Source organism: Pan paniscus, chromosome 16 (assembly GCF_029289425.2).
Source record: "Pan paniscus chromosome 16, NHGRI_mPanPan1-v2.0_pri, whole genome shotgun sequence".
In the NCBI taxonomy this organism is placed as follows: Eukaryota; Metazoa; Chordata; class Mammalia; order Primates; family Hominidae; genus Pan; species Pan paniscus.
In genome coordinates this window covers 15,405,020-15,426,712 of record NC_073265.2, presented here as the reverse complement: position 1 = coordinate 15,426,712, position 21,693 = coordinate 15,405,020, and the positions used below count along the sequence as shown (strand labels likewise).

At 55.9% G+C, this 21,693-nt stretch overlaps 4 pseudogenes; all 4 read right to left on the bottom strand.

The window, feature by feature from the left end:
• Positions 1-2,708: 2,708 nt before the first annotated feature.
• LOC100990742 (double homeobox protein 4-like protein 4) lies at positions 2,709-4,048 on the bottom strand (annotated as a pseudogene).
• Positions 4,049-8,741: 4,693 nt separating this feature from the next.
• Positions 8,742-10,076, bottom strand: LOC117978740 (double homeobox protein 4-like protein 4; annotated as a pseudogene).
• A 6,237-nt stretch (positions 10,077-16,313) lies between these two features.
• LOC100989720 (uncharacterized) lies at positions 16,314-18,761 on the bottom strand (annotated as a pseudogene).
• Positions 18,762-19,449: 688 nt separating this feature from the next.
• On the bottom strand, positions 19,450-20,785 carry LOC100990063 (double homeobox protein 4-like protein 4; annotated as a pseudogene).
• Between the last annotated feature and the right edge of the window lie 908 nt (positions 20,786-21,693).

The window sequence follows — 21,693 nt, the reverse complement described above, 5'->3', positions numbered from 1 at the left end:
CAGTGATCACCCAGGTGATGTAACTCTTGACTAGGCTCTGCCTACAGGGCAGAGTGACATATCACTGCATTGATCACTGAGGTGATGTAACTCTTGTCCAGGCTCTGCCTATAGGGGGCCTTGTGACATATCTCTGCGCTGATCATCTAGGTGATGTAACTCTTGCTTACGCTCTGCCTGCAGGGGCACTGTGAAATATCTCTGCACTGATCACCCAGGTGATGGGACTCTTCTCAAGGCTCTGCCTACTGGGGGCATGGTCACATATGTCTGCACTGATCACTCAGGTGGCGGACCCTCATCTTGGATTTGCCTACGGGGGCATTGTGACATATCTCTGCACTGATCACCCAGGTGATATAACACTTGTCTAGGCTCTGCCTACAGGGGGCTTGTGACATATCTCTGCACTGATCAACCAGGTTATATAACGCTTCCCTAGGATCTGCCTACATGCTGTTTGTGACATATCTCTGCAATGATCACCCAGGTGATATACTACTTGTCAAGGCTCTGCCTCCAGGGGCATTGCGATATATCTCTGCACTGATCACCTAGGTCATGTAACTCTTGTCTAGGCTCTGCCTACAGTGGCATTGTGACATATCTCTGCACTGATTACCCAGTTGATGTAACTTTTCTAGGATCTGCCTACAGAGTGCTTTGTGACACATCCCTGCAATGATCACCCAGGTGATGTACCACTTGTCAAGGCTCTGCCTACAGGGACATTGCGATGTATCTATGCACTGATCACCTAGGTCATGTAACTGTTGTCTAGGCTCTTCCTTCAGTGGCATTGTGACATATCTCTGCACTGATCATCCAAGTCATGTAACTTTTGTCTAGGATCTGCCTAAAAGATCTTTGTGACATAACTCTGCACTGATCTTCCAGGTGATGGGGCTTTTGTCTAGGCTCTGCCTAAGGGGGCATTGTGACATATTTCTGCACTGATCACCCTGGTGACGGACTCTTGTCTTGGATCTGCCTATGGGGGCATTGCGACATATCTCTGCACTGATCACCCAGGAGATGTAACTGTTGTATAAGCTCTGCCTACAGGGGAACAGTGAGAGATCTCGCCACTGATCACCCAAGTGATGTAACTATTTTCTAGGCTTTGCCTACAGGGGGCTTTTTGACATGCTTTTGCACTGATCACCCAGGTGATGTAACTCATCTAAGTTCTGCCTACAGGAGCTTTGTGACATATATCTGCACTGATCACTTAGGTGATGTAACACTTTTATAAGCACTGCCTACAGGGAATTTTGACAAATCTCTGCACTGATCAACTAGGTGATGTAACTCTTGTCTACCCTCTGACCAAAGGGGGCATTGTGAAATATCTCTGCACTGATCATCCAGGTGAGTCAACTCTTGTCTAGGTTCTGCCTACAGGGGGTATTGTGAAATATCTCTGCACTGATCAACTACGTGATATAACTCCTGTCTAGGCTCTGCCTACAGGGGCGTTTTCACATAAACCTGAAGTGATGATAAAGGTGATGTAACTCTGGCCTAGGTTTTGCCTACAGGGGACATTGTGACATATCCCTGCACTGATCACCCAGGTGATGCAACTCTTCTCTATGCTCTGCCTACAGGGGACATTGTGACATATCTCTACACTGATCACCCAGGTGATGTAACTATTTTCTAGTCTCTGCCTACAGAGGGCGTTGTGACATATCTCTGCACTGATCACCCAGGTGATGCAACTCTTCTCTATGCTGTGCCTACAGGGTGCATTGTGACATATCTCTGCACTGATCACCCAGGTGATGTAACTATTTTCTAGTCTCTGCCTACAGAGGGCGTTGTGACATCACTCTGCACGGATCACCAGTTTTATGTAACTCTTGTCTAGGCTCTGCCTATGGTGGCATTGTGCCTTTTCTCTGCACTGATCACCCAGGAGATGTGACTCTTTTCCAATCTCTGCCTTGAGGGACATTGGGACATATCTCTGCACTGATCATTGAGGTGATGTAAAACTTGTCTTGGCTTTGCCTACAGTGGTGTTTACGACATATCTCTGTACTGATCACCCAGGTGATGTAACTCTTGTCTAAGCTCTGCTTACAGGGCGTATTGTGAGATATCTCTGCCCTGATCACCCAGTTTATGTAACTCTTGTCTAGGCTCTGCCTACAGGGTCGTTATAACATATCACTGCACTGATCAAGGAGATGCAGGGGGACAGGAGGGACGGCGACAGTGGCACGGAGACGCAGAGGAAACGAGCCACTGGAAGGGTGTCAGGCCAGGACGCTGCACGGGCCCGGTGTTTTGCGGGACGGGGGTCTCCACCCAGCCCAGGGGAGGACCCATTTTCCGTGGGTGAGTGGTGGGGGTAAGGTGGGGGTGGTCAGGAGGGGGTGGGGTGGTGGAAATGCATGATAGCTCTGCCTGGGCTGCTCCCACAGCCCAGGAGTCTGCCCGAAAACCCGCGCGTGCGCAATAGGCAGCCCACCTGCTGTTACCTGGGCCAGCTCTGGGATCCCCGGGATGCTCTGGATATAATGGCAGTTCTCCGCTGTGTGGAATCTCTCACCGGGCCTATACCTAGAAGGCAGGAATCCCAGGCCGGTGAGCTGGGGGGAGGGTGCCGGGGAAGACACGCCCCTCCATAGCCAGCCAGAAGTTCCTCACAAGGGAAGCCACCGCCCTGCCCCGACCCGACCCCGTCCCAACCACGTGTCCTAAATCTCCTCCAGCAGAGCCCGGCATTCTTCTTCGCTGAGGGGTGCTTCCAGCGAGGCAGCCTCTTCCAAGGCCTCCAGCTCCCCCGGGGCCTCCGTTTCTAGGAAATGTTGCGCCTGCTGCAGAAACTCTGGGCTCTCCGGGACCTCATCCAGCAGCAGGCCGGAGCGGAGTGCAGACAAGCGCCCTGGCACCTGGAGCTCCTGGTCGGACGCCGGGATGCCTTGCATCTGCCACTGCCGCGCGGAGGACTCCGGGGGCCCGGGCAGGCGAGGTGGAGCTGCCCTGGCTTTGGGTTCCCACGCCGCCCCGGTGACCTGCAGACACAAGCCCCAGCCCCACCACGGACTCCCCTGGGATGAGGGTGGTGCAACCTCACCTTGGCCCTGTGGCCCCGCTTGAGCGGGCCCAGGCTGTCCAACCGTGCACGGGACCGGCAGGCTGTTGCGCTTCGGGTCCCAGTCCTCCCGGGGTTTTCCTGGGTGCGGAGGCCACCGGGGAGTCTGAGGGTGGGTGAGCGCCCCTTCCGGAGGAGCCGGGGCAGCGTAGGCAAAATCCCCGCGTGTCGTGGCAGGTTGGGAGATCCCCTCAGCTGGCGTGGCCTGGCTGGGCTGGAGCTCGGGACGGCCCTCGCTCCCTGGCTCATGAAAGCCCCCGGTGGGAGAGCCCCAGGCGCGCAGGGCAAGTGGGGTGCGGGAAGCTCCGTTCCCCATGCGCCGGTGTGGTCGAAGGCGACCCACGAGGGAGCAGGGTGACATCCACCGTGGGCCACGTTGCACAGGCTGCCTACCTGCCCGGGCGCCCTGCCAGCCTCTCCCGGGTGCCTGGCCGTTCGATTCTGAAACCAGATCTGAATCCTGGACTCCAGGAGGCCCGTCTCTCTGGCCAGCTCTTCCCTGGCTGCAATGCCTGGAAAGCGATCCTTCTCAAAGGCTCAGAGGAGCAGGGCAGTCTGGGATCCGGTGACGGTGGTCCGCTTTCGCCTGCTTTCCTGCGGGCCACGTCACCCCTACCAGGGCCAAGATTCCCACCAGTGCTGCCTCAGCTGGCGTGACATCTCATTCTGAATCCAAATCTGGACCCTGGGCTCTGGAATCGCAATGGCCTGGGCCAGCCGTTCTCTGGTGGCGATGCCCGGGTATGGGTTGCACTCAAAGCAGGCTCACAGGGCCTCTCTTTGGCTCAGGGTCCAAACGAGTCTGCTTCGCCATTCCCGTCCCTGGACTTCCGTGGGGAGGGTGCTGTCCGAAGCTGTCAGGAGGGCCATCGCGGGGAGCCCCAGCCGGAATTTCACGGACGGACACGGGCAGAGAGAGGCCGGTGGGCTCCCTTGCACCTCAGCCGGCCTGTACACTGTGGCAGGTGCAGCCAGGAGGCCTGTCCGGACAGCCAGCCAGCGGCTCTTATAAAGGCCCGCAGGCAGGCAGTCTCCACCCATTCATGAATGGCGGTGAGCCCTGGGACAACCCGCCCAACCACGGAAGGGTCCCAGGGCGTCGAAGCCTGCGGCCGTGGAGTGTGGGTGTGGGGGGGTAGGTTGTAGTGATGGTGGTGGTGGCGCCTGAGAAACGAAGAGGAAGGGGGCGAGGTGGAAGGGGTGAAGGGGGCACGTTTCGGGGGCTGGCTCTCCAGACCTCTCCAGGAAACCCGCGGGAACTGGAAGCCGCTCTCTGGGTTCCCACGCATCTTTAGCAGGGAGAAACTGGCCTGGGAGGTTGGAGGGGAGTTTGGAACTGAACCTCCGTGGGAGTCTGGAGGGTTCCATGCCCTTTCTCCATGAAGGAGGCAGTGCCTGTGTTTGTCGCCATTGCTGGGACAGTCTGACACATGCAGGCGTGTGGTTCTCATTCATTTCCACGTAGGAGACCGGAGCGAGACCCCAGAGAGAAGATGCCTTCCTGGCGTGATGGCCTGACGACGGATTCCCGCGTGCGGCAACATGGGGAGTCTGCAGAGTGGCCGGTTCAGAAACTGGCAAGGAGAGCGAAGGCACCATGCCGGTCTTCCACCCTTCCCTGCATGTTTCTGGGTGACTGCAGAGCTCCAGGAGCAAACAGTCAGCATGACACATCTCTGAACTGATAAACAAAATGATGTAACTCGTGTCCAGGCTCGGCCTACAGGGGTTTTGTGACATATCTCTCCACTGATCACCCAGGTGATGGGAAATTTGTATAGGCTCTGCCTATGGGGGCATTGTGACATATCTCTACACTGATCACCCAGGTGATGTAACACTTGTGTTGGATCTGCCTGTGGGGGCATTGTGACAGATTTCTGCACTGATCACCCAAGTGATGGTACTCTTGTCAAGGCTACGTGTATGGGGGATTTGTGACATATCTCTGCACTGATCACCCAGGTGATGTAACGCTTGACTAGGCTCTGCCTACGGGGCGTAGTGACATATCACTGCATTGATCACCGAGGAGACGTAACTCTAGTCCAGGCTCTGCCTATAGGGGGCCTTGTGACATATCTCTGCACTGCTCATCTAGGTGATGTAACTCTTGCTTACGCTCTGCCTGCAGGGGCATTGTGATATATCTCTGCACTGATCACCCAGGTGATGGGACTCTACTCTAGGCTCTGCCTACTGTGGCCATTGTCACATATTTCTGCACTGATCACCCAGGTGACGGACTATTGTCTTGGATTTGTCTATGGGGGCATTGTGACATATCTCTGCACTGATCACTCAGGAGATGTGACTCTTCTCTAACCTCTGCCTAGAGGGACATTGGGACATATCTGCACTGATCCATGAGGTGATGTTAAACTTGTCTAGGCATTGCCTACAGTGGGATTTATGACATATCTCTGCACTGATCATCCAGGTGATGTAACTCTTGTCTAGGCTCTGCTTACAGGAGGTATTGTGAGATATATCTGCACTGAACACCCAGGTGATGGAACACTTGTCTAGGCTCTGCCTACAGGGGCATTTTAACACATCACTGCACTGATCAAAGAGATGATGTAACTCTTGTATAGGCTTCGCCGACAGGGGGCATTGAGACATATCTCTGCACTTATCACCGAGGTGATGCAACTCTTGTCTGGGATCTGCTTACAGGGGGCATTGTGACATATCTCTGCCCCGATCACCCAGGTGAAGTAACTCATGTCTAGGCTCTGCCTTCCGGAGACATTGTGACATAACTCCACACTGATCACCCAGGTGATGTCACTTTTGTCAAGGATAAGTCTACAGGGACATTGTGACATTTCAATGCACTGATCACACAGCTGATGTAACTCTTGTCTTGGCTCTGGCTACAGGGGGCTTGTGACACATCTCTGCACTGATCACCCAGGTGATGTCACCCTTGTCTAGGCTCTGCCAAAATGGGGCATTGTGACACAAATCTTCACTGATCACCCAGGTGATGGGACTCTTGTCTAGGCTCTGCCTACAGGGGCATTGTGACATATCTCTGCAGTGATCACGCAGGTGATGTAACTCTTGTCTATATCTGCCTAATGGCAGCATTGTGGCATATTTCTACACTGATCACCGAGGTGATGGACTCTTGTCTTGGGTCTGCCTCTGGGGGCATAGTGACATATCTCTCCACTGATCACTCAAGTCATGTAACGTTTGCGTAAGCTGCGCCTAAAGGTGGAATGTGACAGATACCTCCACTGATCACCTAGGTGATGTAACAGTTTTCTGTGATTTGTCTACATGGGGCTTTGTGACATATTTTTGCACTGATCACCCAGGAGGTGTAACTCTTGTCTAGGCTCAGCCTACAGGGGCTTTGTGACATATTTCTGCACTGATCACCCAGGTGATGTAACTCTTGTTTAGGCTCTGCCTACAGGGGCTTTGTGACATATCTCTGCACTGATCACCCAGGTGATGTAACTCTTGTCTAGGCTCCACCTACAGGGGGTATTGTGACATATCTCAGCACTGATCACCCAGGTGATGTAACATTTATCTAGGCTCTGCCTACAGGGGCGTTTTGACATAGCTCTGCACAGATCATCTAGGTTACGTAACTCTTGTCCACTCTCTGCCTATAAGGGCCATTGTGAAATATCTCTGCACTGATCATCCAGGTGATGGGACTATTCTCTATGCGCTGCCTAGAGGGGGATTTGTGACATGTCTCTGCACTGATCACCCAGGTGATGGAAGTCTTGTCTAGGCTCTGTCTATGGAGGCATTGTGTCAAATATCTGCACTGATCACACAGGTGATGTAACTCTTGTCTAGGCTCTGTCTACAGGGATTTTTGTGACATATCACTGCACTGATCACCTACGTGATGTAACCCTTGTATGGGCTTTGCCTACAGAAGGCTTCGTGACATATCTATGCACTGATCTCTGAGGTGATGCAACTGTTGTCTAGGCACTGCCTACAGGGGACATTGGTACATATCTCTGCACTGATTACCCAGGTGATGGACTCTTTTCTTAGATCTGCCTACATGGACATTGTGACACATCTCTGTACTGATCAACCAAGTGATGAAACTCGTGTCTAGGCTCTGCCTACAAGGGCTTTGTGACACATCCCTGCAATGATCACCCTGGGGAGGAAACTCTTGTCTACGCTCTTCCTACAGGAGGCTTTATGACTTATACCTGCACTGATAACCTAGGTGATGTAACACTTGTCAAGGCTCTGCCTACAAGGGAATTCTCACATATCTCTGCAATGATCACGTGGGCGATGTAACTCCTGTCTAGGTTCAGCCTCCAGAAAAGTTTTGACATATCTCTGCACTGATCACCCAGGTGATGTAACCCTTGTCTAAGCTCTGCCTACAGGCAAATTGTGACAGATCTCTCCACTGCTCTCCCAGGTGATGTAAAAATTATCTGGGCTTTGCCTACAGGGGACTTTGTGATATACATTTCCACTGATCAAACAGGTTTTGTAACCCTTGTCAAGGTTCTACTTACAGGGTCTGTGACATATCTCTGCACTGATCGCCCCATGGATGTAACACTTGTCTACACTCTGCCTACAGGAGGCTTTATGACTTATCCCTGCAATGATCATTAGGTGATGTAACACTTGTCTAGGCTCTGTGTACACGGGAATTGTCACATATCTCTACACTGATCACTTAAGTGATGTAACTCTTGTCTAGGTTCAGCCTACTGGGGATTTCTGACATACCTATGCACTGATCACCGAGGTGATGTAAATCATTTCCAGGCTTTTTGTACAGGGGACATTGTGATACATCCCTTCCCTGATCACCCAAATAAGGCAAATCTACTCCAGGCTCCGCAGAGAGGGGGCATTCTGGCACATTTCTGAACTGATCATCCAGGAGATGCAACTATTCTCCAGGCTTTGACTAAAGAGCTTCAGAAGGTGTTGGGAGAACCTCAGCCAGTATTTGACGGATGGACAAGGGCACAGAGAGTCCAGCGGGCTCCCTTGCACCTCAACGGGGTTGCACAATGAGCACAGATCTAGCCAGGAGGCCGGCAAAGAGAGCTAGATTTCTGTGTTATGCCGCCAGGAGCTCCATGGTGGCAGTTGGGAGTCTGCAGTGGCACGAGAGGGTCGGCGACGTTGGCGCGGAGGCACAGAGGAGGGAAGCTGCCAGAGGGGTGTCAGGCCTGGACGGAGCACGGGCCCGATGTTCGCGGGACAGGGGTCTCTACCCAGCCCAGGGGAGGACTCATTTTCTGGGGATGGGGGGTGGGCATGGGGAGGGGTTTGTCAGGCGCAGGTGGGGTGGTGGAAAGGCATGAGAGCTCTGCCCGGGCTGCTCCCACAGCCTGGGCTGCTGGCCAGAAAACCGCGGGTGCGCAGTAGGCAGCCTACCTGCTGGTACCTGGGCCGGCTCTGGGATCCCCGGGATGCCCAGGAAAGAATGGCAGTTCTCCGCTGTGTGGAGTCTCTCTCTAGGCCTAGAACTAGAAGGCAGGAATCCCCAGCATGTCAGCCCAGTGGAGGGGGCGGGGGGAAGACAAGCCGCTCCATAGCCAGCCAGGTGTTCCCCCCGAAAGAGACGCCACCGCATTACCCTGACCCGACCCTGTCCCAACCCCGCGTACTAAAACTCCTCCAGCAGAGCCCGGTATTCTTCCTTGCTGAGGGGTGCTTCCAGCGAGGTGGCCTCTTCCAAGGCCTCCAGCTACCCAGGGGCCTCCGTTTCTAGGAAAGATTGCGACTGCTGCAGAAACTCCAGGCTTGCCAGGAGCTCATCCAGCAGCAGGCTGGAGGTGAGTGCAGATGAGCGCCCCGGCTCCTGGAGCGCCTGGTAGGGTGCCGGGATGCCTTGCATCTGCACCTGCTGCACGGAGGCCTCCGGGGGCGCGGGCTGGTGAGGTGGAGCTTCCCCGGCTTGGGGTTCCCACGCCGCCCCGGCCACCTGGGGACCCTGGCCCCAGCCCCACCACGGACTCCCCTGGGACGTGGGTGGCGCAAGCACACCTTGGCCCTGTGGCCCCGCTTGAGAGGGCCCATACTGTCCCACTTTGCAAGGGCGCGGCAGGCAGTCGTGCTGCGGGTTCCGGTCCTCCCGGCTTTTGCCCAGGTGCGGAGGCCACCAAGGGGCCTGAGGTTGGGAGAGCGCCCCTTCCGGAGGAGCCGGGGCAGCGTAGGCAAAATCCTGGCGTGCCGGGGCAGGTTGGGAGATCCCCTCTGCTGGCACGGCCTGGCCGGGCTGGAGCATGCGGACGGCCCTCGCTCCTTGGCTCACGAAAGCCCCCTGTGGGAGAGCCCCAGGCCGGCAGGGCCAGTGGGGTGCGGGAAGCCCCGTTCCCCACGCGCCGGTGTGGGCAAAGGCGACCCATGAGTGAGCAGGGTGACACCAGCCGGGGGCCGCGTTGCTGAGGCTGCCTGCCTGCGTGGGCGCCCTGTCAGCCTGTCCCGGGTGTCTGGCCCTTCGATTCTGAAACCACATCTAAACCCTGGACTCCGTGAGGCCCGTCTCTCTGGCCAGCTTTTCCCTGGCAGCGATGCCTGGAAAGCGATCCTTCTCAAAGGCTCGGAGGAGCAAGGCAGTCTGTGATCCAGTGAGAGCGGTCCGCTTTCACCTGGCTTCTTGCGGGCCGCGTCTCCTGGGCCAGGGCCGAGATTCCTGCCAGTGCTGCCTCAGCTGGAGTGACATCTCATTCTGAAAACAAATCTGGACACTAGGCTCCGGAATGCCAATGGCCTGGGCCAGCTGTTTTCTGGTGGCGATGCCCAGGTACGTGTTCCACTCAAAGCAGGCTCGCAGGGCCTCGCTTTGGCTTGGGGTCCAAACGAGTCTCCTTCCCCGTCACCGTCCCCGGGCTTCCGGTGGGCGGGTGCCATCCGAAGGTGTCGGGAGGGCCATTGCCGGGAGCCCTGGCCGGAATTTCACGGACGGACATGGGCAGAGAGAGGCCGGCGGGCTCCTGTGCACCTCAGTCGGCCTGTGCACTGCGGCAGGTGCAGCCAGGAGGCCTGCCTGGACAGCCAACCAGCGGCTCTTATAAAGGCCAGCAGGCAGGCAGGCTCCACCCCTTCATGAATGGCAGTGAGCCGTGGGACAGCCCGCCCCACCCCGGAAATTTCCCAGGTCATCGAGGCCTGTGGCCAAGTGGTGGTGGGCTGCGGGAGGAGGGCGTGGTGATGGCGGTGGTGGGACCAGAGAGACGAAGAGGAAGGAGGCGAGAGGGAAGGGGTGAGGAGGGCGCTTTTATGGGGCTGGCTCTCCAGACCTCTCCAGGAATCCCGCTTGAACTGGAAGCCCCTCTCTGGGCTCCCACGTGTCTTCAGCAGGGAGAAACAGCCCTGGTAGGGTGGAGGTGAGTGTGTAAGTGAACCTCCGTGGGAATCTTGAGTGTTCCAGGCCCGCTCTCCGTGAAGGAGGCAATGCCTGTGGGTGTCACCGTTGCCGGGACCATCTCACACAAGCAGGCCTGTGGCTTTCGTTCATTTCCACGTATAAGACCAGAGCGAGAACCCAGAAAGAAGATGAGTCCCCGGCGTGATGGCCTGAGGATGGATTCCCATGTGAGGCAACATGGGGAGTCTGCAGTGTGGCCTGTTTGGAAACTGGCAAGGAGAGCGGAGGCACCATGCCGGTCTTCCACCCTTCCCTGCATGTTTCCGGGTGCCCACAGAGCTCTGGGGGCAAACAGTCAGCATGTCACGTCTCTGAACTGATCAACAAAGTGATGTAACTATTGTCTAGGCTCTGCCTACAGGGGCCTTGTGACATATCTCTGTACTGTTCACCCAGGTGATGGGAATTTTGTCTAGGCTCTGCCTATGGGACGTTGTGACATATCTCTACACTGATCAGCCAGGTGATGTAACTTTTTTGTTGGATCTGCCTATGGGGGCATTGTGACATATATCTGCACTGATCATACAGGTGATAGGACCCTTGTCCAGGCTGTGTGTATGGGGGCTTTGTGACATATCACTGCACCGATCACGCAGGTGATGGGACTCTTCTCTAGGTTCTGCCTCCTGGGGGCATAGTCACATATTTCTGCACTGATCACCCAGGTGGCGGACTCTTGTCTTGCATTTGCCTATAGGGGCATTGTGACATATCTCTGCACTGATCATACAGGTGATGTACCTCTGGTCTAAGCTCTGCCTAAGGGGCATTGTGACAGATCTCTGCACTGATCACCCAGGTGATGTAACTCTTGTCTAGGCTATATTTACAGGGGGTATTGTGACATATCTCTGCACTGATCACCTAAGTTATATAACACTTCTGTAGGCTCTGCCTACAGGGGCATTTTGACTTATCTCTGCACTGTCAACCGAGGTGATGTAACTCTTGTCTAGGCTGTGCCCACAGGGGGATTGAGACATATCTCTGCACTGATCCCGAGGTGATCCAACTCTTGCCTGGTCTCTGCCTATTGGGGACATTGTGACATATCGCTGCACTGATCTCCCAGGTGCTGTAACTTTTGTCTAGGCTCTGGGTACACGGCATTGTGACATATCACTGCACTGATCACCCAGGTGACATAACTCTTGTCTAGGCTCTGCCTACAGGGGGCTTGTGACATATCTCTGCACTGATCACCCAGGTGATATAACTCTTCTCTAGGATCTGCCTACAGGGAGCTTTGTGACATATCCCGGCTATGATCATCCAGGTGATGCACCATTTGTCAACGCTCTGCCTACAGGGGCATTGCGATGTATCTCTGCGCTGATCACCTAGGTCATTTAACTCTTGTCTAGGCTCTGCCTACAGTGGCATTGTGACATACCTCTGCACTGATCACCCAGGTGATGTAACTCTTTTCTAGGATCTGCCTACAGGGTGCTTTGTGATATATCCCTGCAATGATCACCCAGGTGATGTACCACTTGTCAAGGTTCTGCCTGCAGGGACATTGCGATGTATCTCTGCACTGATCACCTAGGTCATGTAACTCTTGTCTAGGCTCTGCCTACAGTGGCATTGTGACGTATCTCTGCACTGATCATCCAAGTGATGCAACTCTTGCCTAGGATCTCCCTAAAGGGACTTTGTGACATAACTGCACTGATCATCCAGGTGATGGGGCTTTTGTCTAGGCTCTGCCTAAGGGGGCATTGTGACATATTTCTGCACAGATCACCCGGGTGAAGGACACTTGTCTTTGATCTGCCTATGGTGGCATTGGGACATATCTCTGCAGTGATCACCCAGGTGATTTAGCTGTTGTATAAGCTCTGCCTACAGGGGAATTGTGAGAGATCGCCTCACTGATCACCCAAGTGATGTAACTATTCTCTAGGCTTTGCCTACAGAGGGCTTTGTGACATACATTTGCACTGATCACCCAGGTGATGTAACTCATCTAAGTTCTGCCTACAGGAGCTTTGTGACATATCTCTGCACTGATCACTTAGGTGATGTAACACTTTTATAAGCACTGCCTACAGGGAACTTTGACAAATCTCTGCACTGATCACCTAGGTGATGTAACTCTTGTCTACCCTCTGCTGAAAGAGGGCATTGTGAAATATCTCTGCACTGATCACCCAGGTGACTCAACTCTTGTCTAGGATCTGCCTACAGGGGGTATTGTGAAATATCTCTGCACTGTTCAACTAGGAGATGTAACTGTTGTCTAGGCTCTGCCTACAGGGGCGTTTTCACATATTCCTGAACTGATGACAAAGGTGATGTAACTCTTGCCTAGGCTTTGCTTACAGGGGACATTGTGACATATCTCTGCACTGATCACCCAGGTGATGCAACTCTTCTCTATGCTCTGCCTACAGAGGGCATTGTGACATTACTCTGCACGGATCACCCGGGTTGTATAACTCTTGTCTAGGCTCTGACTATGGGGGCATTGTGACTTATCTCTGCACTGATCACCAAGGAGATGAGACTCTTGTCTAAGCACTGTCTAGAGGGACATTGGGACGTATCTCTGCACTGATCGCTGTGGTGATGCAAAACCTGTCTAGGCTTTGCCTACAGTGGGATTTATGACATGTCTATGCACGGATCACGCAGGTGATGTAACTCTTGTCTACGCTCTGGTTACAGGGGGTATTGTGAGATATCTCTGCGCTGATCACCCAGGTGTTGTAACTGTTGTCTAGGCTCTGCCTACAGGGGCAATTTAATATATCACTGCACTGATCAAAGAGATGATGTAACTCTTTTATAGGCTTCGCCGACAGGGGGATTGAGACATATCTCTGCACTGATCACCGAGGTGATGCAACTCTTGTCTGGGATCTGCTTACAGGGGGCATTGTGACATATCTCTGCCCTGATCACCCACCTGATGTAACTCTTGTCTTGGCTCTGCCTTCTGGAGACATTGTGATATATCTCTGCACTGATCACCCAGGTGATGTCACTATTGTCAACGATATGGCTACAGGGACATTGTGACATGTCACTGCACTGATCAAACAGCTGATGTAACACTTGTCTAGTCTCTGGCTACAGGGGGCTTGTGACACATCTCTGCACTGATCACCCAGGTGATGTAACCCTTGTCTAGGCTCTGCCAAAAGGGGGCATTGTGAGATTACTCTGCACTGATCACCCAGGTGATGGGTCTCTTGTCTAGGCTTTGCCTACAGTGGCATTGTGAGATATCTCTGCAGTGATCACGCAGGTGATGAAATTCTTTTCTATATCTGCCTGCTGGTGGCATTGAGGCGTATTTCTGCACTGATCACCCATGTGATGGACTCTTGTCTTGGATCTGCCTATGGGGGCATAGTGACATATCTCTGCACTGATCACTCATGTGATGTAACACTTGACTAATCTGCGCCTAAAGGGGAATTGTGCCAGATATCTCCACTGATCCCGCAGGTGATGTAACAATTTTCTGAGATTTGTCTACAGGGGGATTTGTGATATATATTTGCACTGATCACCCAGGAGATGTAACTTTTGTCTAGACTCAGCCTACAGGGGCTTTGTTTCATATTTGTGCACCGATCACCAAGGAGATGTAACTCTTGTTTAGGCTCTGCCTACAGGGGCTTTGTGACATATTTCTGTACTGATCACCTAGGTTATGTAACTGTTTTCTAGGCTCCGCCTACTGCGGGTATTGTGAAGTATCTCTGCACTGATCACCCAGGTGATGTAACATTTATCTAGGCTCTGCCTACAGGGGCGTTTTGACATAGTTCTGCACAGATCACCTAGTTTATGTAACTCTTGTCCACTCTCTGCCTACAGGGCGCATTGTGAAATATCTCTGCACTGATCACCCAGGTGATGGGACTCTTCTCTATACTCTGCCTAGAGGGGTAATTGTGACATATCTCTGCACTTATCACCCAGGTGATTGAAGTGTTGTCTAAGCTCTGTCTTCGGGGGCATTGTGTCAAATTTCTGCACTGATCACCCAGGTGATGTAACTCTTGTCTAGGCTCTGTCTACAGGGATTTTTGCAACATATCACTGCACTGATCACCTAGGTGACATAAGACTTGTATGGGCTTTGCCTACAGAAGGCTTTGTGACATATCTATGCACTGATCTCTGAGGTGATGCAACTCTTGTCTAGGCACTGCCTACAGGGGACATTGGTACATCTCTCTGCACTGATCACCGAGGTTATGGGCTCTTGTCTTAGATCTGCCTACATGGCCATTGTGACACATCTCTGTATTGATCAACGAAGTGTTGAAACTCTTGTCTAGGCTCTGCCTACAGCGGTTTTGTTACAAATCTCTGCACTGTTCACCCTGGGGAGAGAACTCTTGTCTACCGTCTGCCTACAGGAGGTTTTATGACTAATACCTGCACTGATAACCTAGGTGATGTAACGCTAGTCTATACTCTGCCTACACGGGAATTCTCACATATCTCTGCACTGATCACCCAGGTGATGTAACTCCTGTCTAGGTTCAGCCTACAGGAGTGTTTTGACATATCTCTGCACTGATCACCCAGTTGATGTAACCTTTGTCTAAGCTCTGCCTACAGGGGCATTGTGACATATCTCTCCACTGATCACCCCATGGAGGAAACACTTGTCTACACTCTGCCTACAGGAAGCTTTACGAATTAACCCTGCACTGATCACTAGGTGATGTAACACTTGTGTAGGCTCTCTCTACACGGGAATTTATACATATCTCTACACTGATCACCTAAATGAAGTAACCCTTTTCTACGTTCAGCCCACTGGGGATTTCTGACATACCTACGCACTCATCACCGAGGTGATGTAAATCATTTCCAAGCTTTTTGTACGGGGGACATTGTGATATATCTCTGCACTGATCACCCAAATGATTCAAATCTTCTCTAGGCTCTGCAGGGAGCGTTCATTGTGACATGTTTCTGAACTGATCATGCAGGAGATATAACCATTCTCCGGGCTTTGACGAAAGAGCATCGGAAAGTGTTTGGAGAACCTCAGCCGGAATTTCACGGATGTACAAGGGCACAGAGAGGCCAGCGGACTCCCTTGCACGTCAGCTGGGGTGCGCAATGAGTGCAGGTCTAGCCAGGAGGCCAGCAAAGACAGCTAGAAGTCTGTGTTCCGCCGCCATGCACTCCATGCTGACAGCTGGGGTCGGCGGGAGTACGGGCGGGCCGGCGACCGTGGTGAGGAAGCGGAGAGGATGCGACCCGCCAGAGGGATGTCAGGCCTGGACGCTGTGCGGGACCGGTGTTTCACGGGACAGGGGTCTCCACCCAGCCCAGGGGAGGACGCATTTTCCGGGTTGGGGGGTGGGTGTTGGGATGAGGTGGTCACGGGGGGTTGGGGTGGTGGAAAGGCATGAGAGCTCTGCGTGGGCTGCTCCCACAGCCCAGGAGGCTGCCCGCAAACAAGCGCTTGCACAGTAGGCGGTCCAACTGCTGTTACCTTGGCCGGCTCTGGGATCCCCGGGATGCCCAGGAAAGAATGGCAGTTCTCCGCTGTGTGGAGTCTCTCACCGGGCCAAAACCTAGAAGGTAGGATTCCCAGGCCAGTCAGCCTGGTGGAGGGGGCAGGGGGAAGACATGCCCCTCCACAGCCAGCCAGTTGTTCTGTGCGAAAGAGAGGTCAATGCCCTGCCCCGACCCAACCCCGTCCCAACCCCGCGTCCTAGAGCTCCTCCAGCAGAGCCCAGTATTCTTCCTAGCTGAAGAATGCTGAAGGGTGCTTCAGCGAGGCGGCCTCTTCCAAGGCCTCCAGCTCCCCTGGGGCCTCCGTTTCTAGGAAAGTTTGCGCCTGCTGCAGAAACTCCAGGCTCGCCAGGAGCTCATCCAGCAGCAGGCCAGAGGGGAGTGCAGACGATTGCCCTGGCTCCTGGAGCGCCTGGGAGGGCGCCGGCATGCCTTTCATCTGCCGCTGCTGTGCGGAGGCCTTCGGAGGTGCAGGCTGGCAAGGTGGAGCTGCCCCATCTTGGGGTTCCCATGCCACCCCGGCGACCTGGTGACCCTGGCCCCAGCCCCACCATGGAGTCCCCATGGACGCGGGTGGCGCAAGCACACCTTGGCCCTGTGGCCCCGCTTGAGCAGGCCCATGCTGTCTCACTGCGCAAGGGCCCAGCAGGCCATCGCGCTGTGGCTCCCGGTCCTCCTGGATTTTGCGCGGGTGCAGAGGCCACTGAGGAACCTGAGTGTGGGAGAGCGCCCCTTCCCGGGGAGCCAGGGCAGTGTAAGCAAGATCCCCGCGTGCTGGGGCAGGTTGGGAGATCCTCTGCCGGCACGGCCTGTCTTGACTGGAGCACGGGGACAGCCCTCAATCCCTGGCTCACAAAAGCCCCCTGTGGGAGATCCCCAGGCATGCAGGGCACGTGGGGTGCAGGAAGCCCCATTCCCCACTCACAGGTGTGGGCACAGGCGACCCACGAGTGAGCAGGGTGACACCCAAAGGGGGCTGCGTTGCACCGTCCGCCTGCCTGTACGGGCGCCCTGCCAGCCTGTCTCTGGTGCCTGGCCCTTCGATTCTGAAACCAGATCTGAATCCTGGACTCCAGGAGGCCCGTCTTTCCGGCCAGCTCTTCCCTGATGGCAATGCCTGGAAAGCGATCCTTTTCAAAGGCTTGGAGGAGCAGGGCGGTCTGGGATCCGGTGACGGTGGTCCACTTTCACCTGCCTTCTTGAGGGCCTTGTCTCCCAGGCCAGGGCCGAGATTTCCGCTGGTGCTGCCTCAGCTGGCGTGACCTCTCATTCTGAAACCAAATCTGGACCCTGGGCTCCAGAATGCCGATGGCCTCGGCCAGCCATTCTCTGGTGGCGATGCCCGGTTACAGGTTCCGCTCAAAGCAGGCTCACGGGGCCTCACTTTGACTCGAGGTCCAAACGAGTATCCTTCGTTTTCCCCGTCCCTGGGCTTCCGCGGGGAGGGTGCCATCCGAAGGTGTCGGGAGGGCCATCGCGGGGAGCCCCAGCTGGAATTTCACGGACAGACACTGGCAGAGAGAGGCAGGCGGGTTCCCATGCACCTCAGCTGGCCTGTGCACTGTGGCAGGTGCAGCCAGGAGGCCTGCCCGGACAGCCAGCCAGCAGCTTTTATAAAGGCCTGCCGGCAGGCAGGCTCCACCCCTTCATGAATGACCGTGAGCCCTGGGACAGCCCACCCCACCCCAGAAGGGTACCAGGGCGTCGAGGCCTGCGGCCTTGGGTTGGTTTGGTGGGGGGGGAGGGCGTGGTGATGGTGGTGGTTGGGCAGGAGAGACGAAGAGGAAGGGGGCGAGGGGGAAGGGGTGAGGGGGGCGCGTTTTGGGGGCTGGCTCTCCAGACTTCTCCAGGAATCCCGCGGAAACTGGAAGCCACTCTGTGGGCTCCCACGAATCTTCAGCAGGGAGAAACTGGCCTGGGAGGTTGGAGGAGAGTGTGGAACTGATCCTCCCTGGGAGTCTTGAGTGTTCCAGGCCCTTTCTCCGTGAAGGAGGCAGTGCCTGTGGGTGTCGCCATTGCCGGGACAGTCTCACCCACGCAGGCGTGTGGCTCTCGTTCATTTCCACATAGGAGACCAGAGCGAGACCCCAGAGAGAAGATGCCTCCCCGGTGTGATGGCCTGACGATTGATTCCTGTGTGCGGCAACATGGGGTGTCAGCAGTGTGGTCGGTTTGGAAACTGGCAAGGAGAGCGAAGGCACCATGCCGGTCTTCCACCCTTCCCTGAATGTTTCCGAGTGTCCGCAGAGCTCCGGGAGCAGTCAGCATGGCCAACCTTTCAGTGGCCCGGGAGAGGTGAGCAACAGGCCGCCTTGCAGAGGGTAAAGCCACGCGGAAACCAAAATTATGCCTCCGTCGTCCCAAGTGTGGCTCCTCTGTGGTCGGGGCTGTCGGCCTCGTGCTCCGTTGTGGGGCTCAGCCTGGGGATGTGCGGTCTGTGATCCATGCGGGTGAAAAGCCAACGCCAACCCGAGTCCCTGTCTTTTGTCTCAGAGGAAACTGCCCATTCCCTGGGCCACGGAATACGAGCGAATGAGTGCTCCGCCGGCCGACGCGGAGGCTGTGGGCTGAGCCCTCAGCTTGTGCCAGATGCTTACCATTTTCACGGAGAGCGGGGGTCCCGTTCCTCCCAGAGGCCGAAGACCGCTTTTCCTCTATGCCTTCCTCCCTCTGTTCCTGGCTCCTCCCGCCCGACCCCTTTCACTGCATCGCTCTGTCTTTCCCTCCGTTCCTCCCTGCTTCCCTCCCTCCCGCCCTCCCTCCCTCCCTGGTAACATCCCTCCACCCATCCTTCCACCCCTCTAGGTCTCCCGTTCCTCTCTCCATCTCTGCCTGCCTTCTCTCCCGCCTGGAACACTCAGCGTCCCCAGTGTGCGCCGGGCCTTGGGTCTGCGTTCCGACAACAGGCGCTCCATTGTGGCAGCTGGGAGGCTGCAGTGGCACGGGCGGGCCAGCAATGGTGGCGCGGAGGCGCAGAGGAGGCGAGACGCTGGAGGGGTGTCAGACCTGGACGCTGGCGGGCCCGGTGTTTCACAGGACGGGGATCTCCATGAAGCCCAGGGGAGGACACATTTTCCGGGGGTGGGGGATGTGGGTGTGGCGGGGGTGGTCAGGTGGGGGTGGGGTGGTGGAAAGGCATGAGAACTCTGCCTGGGCTGCTCCCACAGCCCAGGCGGATGCCCGCAAACACGCGTGTGCACAGTAGGTGGCCCACCTGCTGGTACCTGGGCCGGCTCTGGGATCCACGGGATGCCCAGGAAAGAATGGCAGTTCTCCACTGTGTGGAGCCTCTCACCATGCCTAGACCTAGAAGGCAGGAATCCCAGGCTGGTCAGCCAGGTGGAGGGTCGGTGGGAAGACACACCCCTCCATAGCCAGCCAGGTGTTCCCCTGGAAAGAGAGGCCACAGCTCTGTCCCGACCCGACCCCGTCCCAACCCCACATCCTAAATCTCCTCCAGCAGAGTCCGGTATTCTTCCTCGCTGAGGGGTGCTTCCAGCGAGGTGGCCTCTTCCAAGGCCTCAAGCTCCCCCGGGGCCTCCGTTTCTAGAAAGATTGCGCCTGCTGCAGAAACTCCGGGCTCGCCAGGAGCTCATGAAGCAGCAGGCCGGAGGGGAGTGCAGACGAGCGACCCAGCTCCTGGAGGGCCTGGGACGGCGCCAGAATTCCTTGCATCTGCCCCTGCCTCACGGAGGCCTCCAGGGGCGTGGGTTGGGGAGGTGGAGCCGCCCCATCTTGAGGTTCCCACGCCATCCCGGCGACCTGCGTACCCCGGTCCCAGCCCCACCACGGACTCCCCTGGGACGCGGGTGGCCCAAGCACCCCTTGGCACTGTGGCCCCGCTTGATCGGGCCCAGGCTGTCCCACCATGCAATGGCCCGGCAGGCTGACCCGCTGCAGGTCCCTGTCCTCCCGTCTTCTGCCTGGGTACCGAGGCCACCGAGGAGCCTGAGGGTGGGACAACGCCCGTTCCGGAGGAGCCGGGGTGGCGTAGGCAAAATCCCCGCATGCCGGGGCAGGTTGGGAGATCCACTGTGCCGGCACAGCCTGGCTGGACTGGAGCACGGGGATGGACCTGGCTCCCTGGCTCATGAAAGCCCCCTGTGAGAGAGCCCCAGGCACGCAAGGCACGTGGGGTGCGGGAAGCCCTGTTCCCCAAGTGCCGGTGTGGGCAAAGGCGACCCAAGAGGGAGCAGGGTGACACCCGCCGGGGGCCGCGTTGCACCGGCCGCATGCCTGTGCAGGTGCCCTGCCAGACTGTCCCTGGTGCCTGGCCCTCGATTCTGAAACCAGATCTGAATCCTGGACTCCGTGAGGCCCGTCTCTCTGCCCAGCTCTTCCCTGGTAGCGATGCCTGGAAGGCGATCCTTCTCAAAGACTCGGAGGAGCAGGGTGGTCTGGGATCCGGTGACAGAGGTCCGATTTCACCTGCCTTCTTGCGAGCCACGTCTCCCAGGCCAGGGCCGAGATTCCCACCGGTGCTGCCTCAGCTGGCGTGACCTCTCATTCCGAAACCAAATCTGGATCCCGGGCTCTGGAATGCCGATGGCCTGAGCCAGCGGTTCTCTGGTGGCAACGTCCGGGTATGGGTTCCGCTCAAAGCAGGCTCACAGGGTGTTGCTTTGGCTCGAGGTCCAAACGAGTCTCCTTCCCCGTCCTCGACCCCGATCTTCCGCGGGAAGTGTGCTGTCCGAAGGTGTCAGGTGGGCCATCGCGGGGAGCCCCGGCCGGAATTTCACGGACGGACACAGGCAGAGAGAGGCCAGCGGGGTCCTGTGCACCTCAGCCAGCCTGTGCACTGCGGCAGGTGCAGCCAGGAGGCCTGCACGGACAGCCAGCCAGACCCCAGAGCGAAGATGCCTCCCCGGCGTGATGGCCTGACGTTGGATTCCCATGTGCAGCAACGTGGGGAGTCTGCAGTGTGGCCAGTTTAGAAACTGGCCAGGAGAGCGAAGGCACCATGCCTGTCTTCCACCCTTCCCTGTTTGTTTCCGGGTGCCCGCAGAGCTCCGGGAGCAAACAGTCAGCATGACACATCTCTGAACTGATCAACAAACTGATGCAACACTTGTCTAGGCTCTGCCTACAGCAGCTTTGTGACATATCTCTGCACTGATCACCCAGGTGATGGGACTTTTGTCTAGGCTCTGCGTTAGGGGGCATTGTGACATATCTCTACACTGATCACCCAGGTGTTGTAACTCTTGTGTTGGAACTGTCTATGGGGGTATTGTGACATATTACTGCACTGATCACCCAGGTGATTGGACGCTTGTCTAGGCTCTGTGTTTGAGGGCTTTGTGACATATCACTGCACTGATCACCCAGGTAATGTAACGTTGACTACGCTCTGCCTACGGGGCACAGTGACATGTGACAGCATTAATCACTGAGGTGATGTAACTCTTGTCCAGGCTTTGCCTATAGGGGGCCTTGTGACATATATCTGCACTGATCATCTAGGTGATGTAACTCTTGCTTGCGTTCTGCCTACAGGGGCATTGTGAAATATCTCTGCACTGATCACCCAGGTGATGGGACTCTTCTCTAGGCTCTGCCTACTGGGGGCATTGTCACATATTTTTGCACTGATCAACCAGGTGATGGACTCTGGTCTTGGATTTGCCTACGGGGGCTCTGTGACATATCTCTGCACTAATCACCCAGGTGAAGTAACTCTGGTCTAAGC